Genomic DNA, 9,967 nt, shown 5'->3' with positions numbered 1-9,967 from the left:
CCTGTAAACGTTGTGAAGCAGGCAAAGGTGAATACAAGATGGAGCATCAAAGGTGTTCCCAAAATTGTAAAGGTTTTCCTTCTCTGGCAGGGCTGCCAGCAAATCACTTAATAGTCCAGAAGTTCACTGAACTGAAAGTAAAACCTTATAGGCAATATGTACATTTAACAGACATGCACACACAGGAATTTTTAGCGGTGCAACATCTCCTTTATTTGACACATTATGCACTGGTTTTCCAAAGATGTGTAAGAAATCCCGCAATCAACAATGTAGGATCTCAGCCCCATGGTAACATCTTCTGAAGGCTAAATGACAGTGGATCATTCACAAGAGAACATAACGGTTGCTGAGGTGCCAACTTCACCTTCTGTACTTCCTATAGAAAGAAAGCAGATTTTTATTTTCAGGGACATGCCTCGCACAGCATTTGCAAGAAACAGAAAGCACAGTCTACCAGAGAATATTCAAGCAGATTTTCAAGGACAAGGATGCTACTTCTGCATGAAAGAACTTACAGGTATCCCTATAACACAAGCTGGTGAATGTCATTATCTCCTTCAGCCTCCTCTCTTCCACAAAACAATAACCCAGGAAGGGAAGAAGAGGCTGGGAAGGCACCATGGATGCCTCTCAAACTTTTCCTTGACCCATCTTTTGACTGTACAGTGGTACCTCAGTTTATGAACACAATTGGTTCCGGAAGTCTGTTCATAAACTGAAGCGTTCATAAACTGAAGCGAACTTTCCCATTGAAAGTAATGGAAAGTGGATTAGTCTGTTCCAGACGGTCCGCGGAGTACTTAAACTGAAGCGTTCATAAACTGAAGCGAACTTTCCCATTGAAAGTAATGGAAAGTGGATTAATCCGTTCCAGATGGGTCCGCAGAGTACTCAACCTGACGCGTACTTAACCCGAAGCATGGGTGTAATTGGTTCCGGAAGTCTGTTCATAAACTGAAGCGTTCATAAACTGAAGCGAACTTTCCCATTGAAAGTAATGGAAAGGGAATTAATCCGTTCCAGATGGTTCCACGGCGTTCGTAAACCGAAAATTCATAAACCGAGGTGTTCATAAACCAAGCTTCCACTGTAATGTGTACTAATTAATTTCCATGGGTCTGAGAGATTTTCTCATTGTTCCAGAGCTGAGCCTTGAGAAAACTCAGTCTTACCTGCAGGCAGTAACAGACCTTGGCATATCAAAGTTCAGTGGCTCTCTGTGTGATGCCAAAATCTGGCAACCCCCCCCCCCCAACTCTCACCTTCCATTGGATGCATTAGTGGTGGTGCTTGCTGTGACACCCCATGACCTCTTCCCAGCGTGACCACACCAGTAGCGTTACTCGAGAGCCTCCTCTGCTACCAAATTGAACCCCAACTAAGCAAAATCTCTCTTCAGATTTTCTGTCAGCACTCTGCCCCAATTAAACATGTGTTTGCATTTTCATATCACCATTTTCCAGTGTCTGTGTATGACAAAGCACTCCCCAAAAAAGTTACTCTTCTGCTTCACATTGTTGTACTCTGGTTTCAGAGGCATTCTCTAGTTTTCACCAACGGACAGGTACCAGCTCCTTATGAAGTAAACAAACTGTGTATTCCAGAAGCAAAACTACTGGGGCCTTTGATGTTTCAGTGTATATGTAAATGGTGATTCGAAAATGCAAACACATGTTTAATTGGGGCAGAGTGGATTTTTTAAAACAACAACAACAACAACAACAACAACAACAACAACAACAACTGGGAAACTTTACCCTGAACAGCAGAAGATCCATTTGTCACATATTCCAATTTCCATGGGTCCAATACGGCATGGGCCTTCCTGGCACCAACCTTCAGCAGCTTCACACTGTTCATAAGTTTCTATAAACTGGGCTTCACCTGCAAACAGAAAGAGAAAAGGCATCGTAAGCCACTTGTTCATAGGTGCAACTTTTTAATATCTTCTAATATGCAAGACCTTTGTTAAAGAGAAGACTCAAGGGACACACAAATTCACCCTTGCACACACAAAATAACTTCCATATAGATCAGGGGTCAGCAACCTTTTTCAGCTGTGGGCTGGTCCACCGTCCCTAAGACCATGTGGTGGGCCGGACTATATTTTTTTGGGGGGGGGGAATGAACGGCCCACGGGCCATAGGTTGCCTACCCCTGATATAGATGATGAATTAAGCTGCAAACACAATCTCCAACTCCTCGAAAGATTCCATCAATGTCTTTGAAAAATTTTACATATCACTTGGGTGGGATAACAGATAAACTAACACCAGTGTACTTGAAGAAGCAAAGATCACTAGTGTCGAAACAATGATTCTTCAACATCAACTTTTTTGGACTGGTCATGTGGTTCAGATGCCTGATGATCATCTTCAAAAGCAACTACTTGATTCCCAACTTAAGAAGGGTATGTGTAATTCTGGTGGACAACAAAAGAGGTTTAAAAAACACTCTCAAGGCAAATAAAAAAAGAAGAAGTATAAACACCGACAACTGGGAATCACTGGCCTGTGAGTGCTCTAATTGGAGACTGGCTTCTACCAAAGGCATCATGTACTTTAATGAAGCACAAACTCAGAATGAAAGTGAGAAACAAGCTAAGAGGAAGGCATGTTTAGCAAACTCTCACCATTATCAACTCCCACCCATAAACCTATGTCCCCACTGTAGAAGGACATGTGGATCCAGATTTGGCCTCCACAGTCACTTACGGACAGAATTTACAACCGTACTTTAAAACATACAGAAATTAAAATACTAAAACACCTCAACTTTCTAAGCATCCAGGTAGATTTATCCAAACATGAATGTTTTCAGCAAGCTCCAAATAAAGTGAAGGTGTCTCCTTGAACCAGTATAATACAGTCTCCCATATTCCCGTTCCTCAGACCTGGTCCAGGAAGGTTCCATGGTCGTTCGTATCAAATGCCAATGAGAGATCAAGAAGCAAGAGCACAGTGTCTCTCCCCCTTTCCCTTTCCCTACCCCCCTCTCTCTTTCATACACGTACAGTGGTACCTCGGGTTACAGACGCTTCCGGTTACAGACTCCGCTAAGCCAGAAGTAGTACCTCGGGTTAAGAACTTTGCTTCAGGATGAAAACAGAAATTGCGTGGTGGCAGCACAGCAGCAGCAGGAGGCCCCACTAGCTAAAGTTGTATTTCAGGTTAAGAACAGTTTCAGGATAAGAACAAACCTTCAGGACGAATTAAGTTCTTAACCCGAGGAACCACTGTACACACAAAAAAACAGCAGCAGTAGCAGTAGCAAAATAACTTCCAAGGGAGGCTGTCACATGAAACAGCTGAATTTCAACACATCATCGTATGCATACCTTGGCATCCTATGCCCTTTAAAAATGTGGTGTATTTTAATTTTGGGGGCAGCACTTGTTGGGTTGTTGTTTTTATTTTGATTAGGTATTTTGAGGTTTTATATTTTGATTTTATTCTGTGAACCTCCCTGACACCTCTGGGTATAGGGCAGGAAATAAATTCAATAAATAATAAAAAATAATAATACCTTGAGAAACAAAGAACATCCCAGAAAGGACAGCAATGTAGTAGTAGTAGTAGATTTTCATGGTTGAGATCTCAAGGAGGAGAGTGAGAGGTTTTATGCTACCAAGGTTTTATGTTATTGCAACGGCTGAATCTTTTACTATTTATAAGCCTCAGTGATAAAGATAATAATAATTTTATTGTTTATACCCCACCTATCTTGCACTGATGCTCCTGATGCAACATGTGCTGTGGCACAAATTCTTGGCACTTTGCATCAAAGGAGAGCTATTTTTGCATCGCAGCACAAGAACACAAGGTGAACGAGAGAGAGGACACCAAGTACAGCGCAGTACCTGAACACTACCCAATTTCTAGCTTTTGTGGTCTGTCACTAAAACAAAGAGAATGAACTGAAGAGTACAACCGAGTTAGTACAATGAGCACTTTTAGTGTTCTTTGGGAGAGTCAATAAGCATACAGGGAGATGTGCTCCACTGTGTACTTTGACTTTTGATATCATGCATGCTCCACCCACCTCACCCTTTCCCAAAAGAAAACTCAGGCGGTTGATTTTCAGAAGGAGAGGGTTAAGGAGACCACCGCATCAGGGCCTGATAGCCAATGGAAAGATGTTCAAAGCATGGTATTATCAGCCTTCTGCTTCCCCTCACACTCCCCCATCTTGCTATGGCCTCCCTTCCTCCAATTTGCATTGTGGGTTTTTGCTAGTCACTTTTGTCTAGGGAAGTTTTTAATGTTGAATGAATCATTGTATTTTAATATTGTGCTGGAAGCTGCCCAGAGTGGCTGGGAAACCCAGCCAGATGGGTGGGGTATAAATAATAAATAATAGTTATTATTATAGTATTATTACCTGTTAGGAGGGGCTGAGTAAGAATATTTGAAGGGCAATCCCTTGAAAGTTCCACAGGCTTCCTTCTTTTTTTGCCAACTTCAAAATGAGACTAGCATTTGGGAGTGGCACGATCTGTTTGCTCTTTTGGTGCTGAGTCCAGTTAGGCGAAGATGTTGTGTTGTGTTGTGTTGTGTTGGTCGGTCCCAGGGTGGATTACAACAGCTTAAAGTCTAAAAGTGAAACAGTTTAAACAGAGCACAATCACAGGGGTAGGGTAGGCTCTGAAAACACACATCTCAGGTGTCAAAGGCGGGAGTAAAGTGTTGGAGATTCATTCCCCATGTGCAGTCATAGGTTTGTTGTCTATCATATGACTGCATGCGTTTTGTTTCCACAGGAATGGGAAGTGATGTAGACAGAATGTTTGTCTGTGTTCCTGAAGTGGAACTGTTGTTCTTTCTCTTTGCTGTCTGATGCTAGAGAGAGTGTGTGTGTGTCATATTGCAGTGTTCCGTATGTGTTTATGTGTTAATAAAGTTGATTAGGCTGAGGAATGCTTAAGAAGCTCCCAAAGGATCGCCCAGGAGGGAGAGAACATGCCAGCTGGGCATGTGTCTCTGCCAAGGTTCTACTTGTGAGTAGGACGCCTCCTGACATAAAGAGGTGCATCTTCAGCATTTGTGAAAAGTTCTATAGTGAAGAGGCCACTTCTATGTGAAGAGAATTCCACAACTTGGTGGCTGTTGCAAAGAAGGCCCTCTCCTGCCCTTCCCCCAACTTATTCAGGTTGCAGTACTCGAAACCTGTCCAGGACAGATGGAACAGACAGGGCAATGGATGCCTCCAGTTGGGGAGGTTGGAGAGAAACATTAGATTTGATGAGACATTTTTGAGCCAAGGGCACCCTTTAGGGACCTGCTAGTGTTGTATGCCTCGTGGAACTTGTATGACGGTGGGGAGCTTTATGCCACACACATGTATTTTCAGTGAATGCTGGACAGCAGAGCCTGGGTGCACACTCTGGTGTTCGCTGGGGAACCCCAGTTTGTTACTGTGTCAGAATCCAAGAATCCATGGAGTCTAGAGGGATGCTTCCTTACCAGAATTAGCTAGACTCCTCACCTGCCTGTATTTTCTGATTTTGATTGATTTGGTCTTCAGTTCCTCCATGTTGTTGTATTAATAAATATGACCATTATCCTAACATTTTGCTTCATGAGCCTTCTTTGTGGGTGAGTGGGTCAAAGGGCTTTTGATAAAGTACCTCACCAAGGACTTCTGAGTAAACTTGACACTAACGGGATGAGGGAAGAGGTCATATTATGGCTCACTAGTGGTTAATAAAGAGGAAACTGAGAGGAGGAGGAAATGAAATGTTTTTCCAATGAAGATATGTATAATATTGCACAAAATCATAACACACCTCACACTAATCTATGATTAGACCACGCTTGGAATGGTGTGTACAGTTCTGATTGCCTAGCCTTTAAAAGAATTGTTGTAGAAATGAGAAAGGTTCATCTCCGCCATGTGAAACCATGCAGTCCCCAACCCATTCCCTGAACAGTAACAGGACAGAGAAGGGACAATAAACTGAAGTAGAATTATGACAAGATGGAAGTCTCATAAGTGGGTGGTTCCTTGCTCCAGGAATTGGGTGGGATGCTTCTTCTAGATAGGCACCTGCTGCCAATACCCTCCACCAAGGAGCAGGCACAGAAAGGGGGGGGTGCCCCCAACAATGGAAAAGGGGGGTATCGTATTGATTTCCCTACCCCCACCAACTTTGGAGCTCCAAAGTTGGTAGGGCATAAAGGATGGCGCCAGACATCAGGAGGATTTTGACGTGGTATTGATGGGCCCCACCCCATCCCACCTTCCATTACTATACTTCAAAGAATCAATGCATTTCATAGTTCCGTGAGCTGTGCAGCTGGCTAATGAAATCTGTGCATTGTATTTTATAAATGTTACTTAAAATAGGAATCAGGCACCATGGATTGGAGCTTAGCTTGGGTCCCATTCAAAAGCTTGTGCATTTGCCAGCTTCTGACCAACCACTCATTTTCACTCAGTTACTAGAGGGCAGGGATGTCAGAAGTGTAACTGCTGGGAGGGGCACTGGGTGGGGCTGCTGTGTGTTGCCTGTTGCTTGCCACATGGCTCATGGAGATAATGATAAGCATCATGGATCATTGCATCATTGCAGGATGGCCAGCTGACCCATCCTGCAATGGCATGTGTACATGTATAAATGATGAAAAGCAGTGTGATGCATGGAGTCAGAGCGAGGTTATCTGCTCAAGGTAAGTTTCAGGAATTGCATCCATTTCTCTTGAACTGATACCAAATTGTTCTCTACTGATGAAGTGCAATCATTCTTAAACTGATGTGTTGTAGATCAAAGCTGAGACATCAGTCAGGCTAAAGAAGGAAGGGAAGGGAAAGCTGGAGAGAACCACTGTGAACAATGTTCTCAATAAAGATAGTGACCCACTAAATGTAACATGTTTCCATTAGAAAGTAGTTTTTTTAAATTTATTTCTCTTTGTAGGTACTGGTAGATCCCTGCAGAAGACAGCCACAAAGTCACCACGGTGATCTCAAGCCCAATAATCTGTCACTTCCACACAGTGCCATTGTTATTGTGAACATCTGACACAGAAAACACATTAGTTGCATTTGTGGGACCCATTGCTTCAGATGCAGACATGAATGCATGGGTGTTTGTAAGAAAGAACCCGCCTCCAGCCTTTGAAATATGTGATGTTCCTGCTCAACTAAAGGTGTTTGGGTGGCAGAAGCTGGTGAGTGTATATGCCCAATTCTGGATTAGGCTGGAGTGGAAGTTTAAGCCCTAGAAATATAACAAGGCACCAGCTGCCCTCAGGTGGGAGGCAATATGCATTGTGGCTAAAGAAGGATGGACAAGAAAGGGCAAAGAGACCCAGCCTCAACAACATTGTCAGTGAAGATACTAGCCCACTAAACACAACCTGCTTCCATTAGAATGTGCATATATATATATATATTCTCTGTGGCATGACCCCTGCAGAACACAGTCTTGAAGTCTTTGCCTATAATCTGAGAAGCATCAGTTCATTGATCTTCTATGCTCCAGATAAAATGAGCTGTCTTATCATCATTGTTCTGTGAGGCACCAATCTTTTGTCACTGTATGCTCAATGAATCATGGGTCTCTTAGAATAACCTGTTGAGAGAAGGGACAATCCCATTGGTTTATACGCTCAGGGAAGGAACCATAATTTGGCTTTGTCCATTAAGGAAAACTTAATCTGTTGAAATAAGATTTTGTTCCTCGGCTTTATATTTTTAGAGTAAAATGGGTCCTCCAGTCTCCACCGTTGAGTGAACCATCAATCACAAGGCAACGCATGTTCAGACACATTCATTGTATGTTTCACCATCTCTCTTAAGGAAATAATAATTTAATAATAATAATTTATTATTTATACCCCGCCCATCTGGCTGGGTTTCCCCAGCCACTCTGGGTGGCTTCCAACAAAATATTTTTAAAAAAACATTTAAACATCATACATGAAAAAAGTCAGATAGTTGCCTTGCCCTGTTGAGAGAAGTACTTACTTAGCTTTGTATGATCAAGATAAAAGGGGACCTCTTCTCCCCATTGTTGGGTGGAATATCAATCCCATGGCGTTTCAAGGAAGCTTTGATCTCTTGGATTAATTTGTTGAGAGAAATATTTGATTCTTGGTGTTTTATACTCAGTGCAAATTGGGGGATCAGATTGCCTTGGGTGGGTGAACCAGTAGTCTCTGGGCCTTGTATGTCCAGGGAAGTACTAGCTATATGACCTTTTGTCTTAAGAAAAGCCTTGAGATCTTGGACGAAGTTGTTGAAAGACATATCTGTTCCTTGGCTTTTTATGGTCAGGGTTAAACTGGCCCTCTTGGGTGAACTTTCATTACCATGGGATGGCAACATCCAGGCTAGAATGAGCTGTTTGATCTCTTCTGTTAAGAGAAAGAATAAACAGTGATATTCTGTTATAATTTGGAAATATAAATATATGCTTTAAAAAGTTATTTACAGTAAGGTGGGACATATCTTGGCATAAACATTTCTTTAAAAAATAACAATATATAATTAATAAATCAAATGACAGGTGCAAGTGTCATTTTAGATAGCTGTTCATTTGAAAAAGTGAGGAATCTTACAGTGTGCTGCAGCAATGGAATCCTACACCACAACTTCCGATATATTTGTCCTTAGTGTCACATTGCTCCTTTCTACAAATTCCAGAGAGCTTGGAGCACTTCTCTGGAGAATCAACAGTATCGTCAACACCTGGAAGGAGGAAGTGGAGTTGTTTAGCAATAGCCTGCCATTCCAATAAATAAATAGGGATGGATGATTTGATTCGAATATTATCAAACAAACCTGATACACTGGGTACTGCATTGTGTCTTTGGACTTTGATGTTCAGGGAAGAATGAGTTATTTCCTCGCCTCTTTTAAGTATGGCTTTGATCTCTTGGACTAATGTGTTGAGAGAGACATTGGACCCCTGGACTTGTATCTTCAAGGTAAAGTTGGTTCTCTGATCCTCTTGGTTGGGTGCAACAGTTATCTCTGGGCCTTTTATTTTCAGGGAATAATCACTTTTTTGACCTTCTCTCTTAAGGAAAACATTGATCTCTTCGACAAATGTGTTAAGAGAAGCAGCAGTTGCTTGGCCTTGAATGACTAGGATAAAATGGGCCTTCTTCTCCTCATTGCTGGGTGAAACTGCAATAAAGTAGTGCTGCAGGGAAGCATTGATGTCTTGGATGAATATTTTGAGATTTGGGTCAAACCCTTCACCTTCTATGTTCAAGGAAATATCCTTGAATGGCATGCCACTCTTAAGGATAAGGTTGGTCTCTCGGACTAATCTCTTGATAGCAGCATCCTTTCCTTGGCCTTTTATACTCAGTAGAAATTGGGCCATCTTATCATCATTGTTAGGTGAAACACCAGTCCCTGGACCCTGTATGTCCAGGGAAGAAAGAGTTATTTGGTTTTCTCTCTTAAGGTAAGCCTTGATGTCCATGGCTAATCCTTTGACGTTGATGGCAGTTGCTTGTGCTTTTATACTCAATGTAAAATTGAATATCTCATTTTTACCTTCAATCTCTTGGTCTTGAACATTTACACTAGAATTTGTTGTTTCTTTCCTGATGTTAAAAGAAAGGATAACTGGTGAGTATTTTTTGTTATACTGGTAATATATGCAATTCTAATTCCATGCAGATGACACAACCTTGATGGCAGAAAGTGAGGAGGAATTAAAGAACCTTTTAATGAGGGTGAAAGAGGAGAGCGCAAAATATGGTCTGAAGCTCAACATCAAAAAAACCAAGATCATGGCCACTGGTCCCATCACCTCCTGGCAAATAGAAGGGGAAGAAATGGAGGCAGTGAGAGATTTTACTTTCTTGGGCTCCATGATCATTGTAGATGGTGACAGCAGTCACGAAATTAAAAGACGCCTGCTTCTTGGGAGAAAAGCAATGACAAACCTAGACAGCATCTTAAAAAGCAGAGACATCACCTTGCCAATAAAGGTCCGTATAGTTAA

The 9,967-nt window shown here is 42.0% G+C and overlaps 1 long non-coding RNA gene across 1 annotated transcript; it reads right to left on the bottom strand.

Moving 5' to 3' along the window:
* Positions 1 to 222: 222 nt before the first annotated feature.
* Positions 223 to 9,857, bottom strand: LOC148686431 (uncharacterized). Its single transcript, XR_015949209.1, has 5 exons — positions 8,788 to 9,857; positions 8,565 to 8,694; positions 7,972 to 8,360; positions 1,761 to 1,887; positions 223 to 379 (listed from the first exon to the last, which is right to left on the bottom strand). It is a non-coding gene; the product is annotated as an uncharacterized LOC148686431 (long non-coding RNA).
* Between the last annotated feature and the right edge of the window lie 110 nt (positions 9,858 to 9,967).

This window comes from Zootoca vivipara, chromosome 3 (genome assembly GCF_965207765.1).
Source record: "Zootoca vivipara chromosome 3, rZooViv2.hap1.1, whole genome shotgun sequence".
Lineage (NCBI taxonomy): Eukaryota > Metazoa > Chordata > Lepidosauria > Squamata > Lacertidae > Zootoca > Zootoca vivipara.
This window is presented reverse-complemented; position numbering and strand designations above follow the sequence as displayed.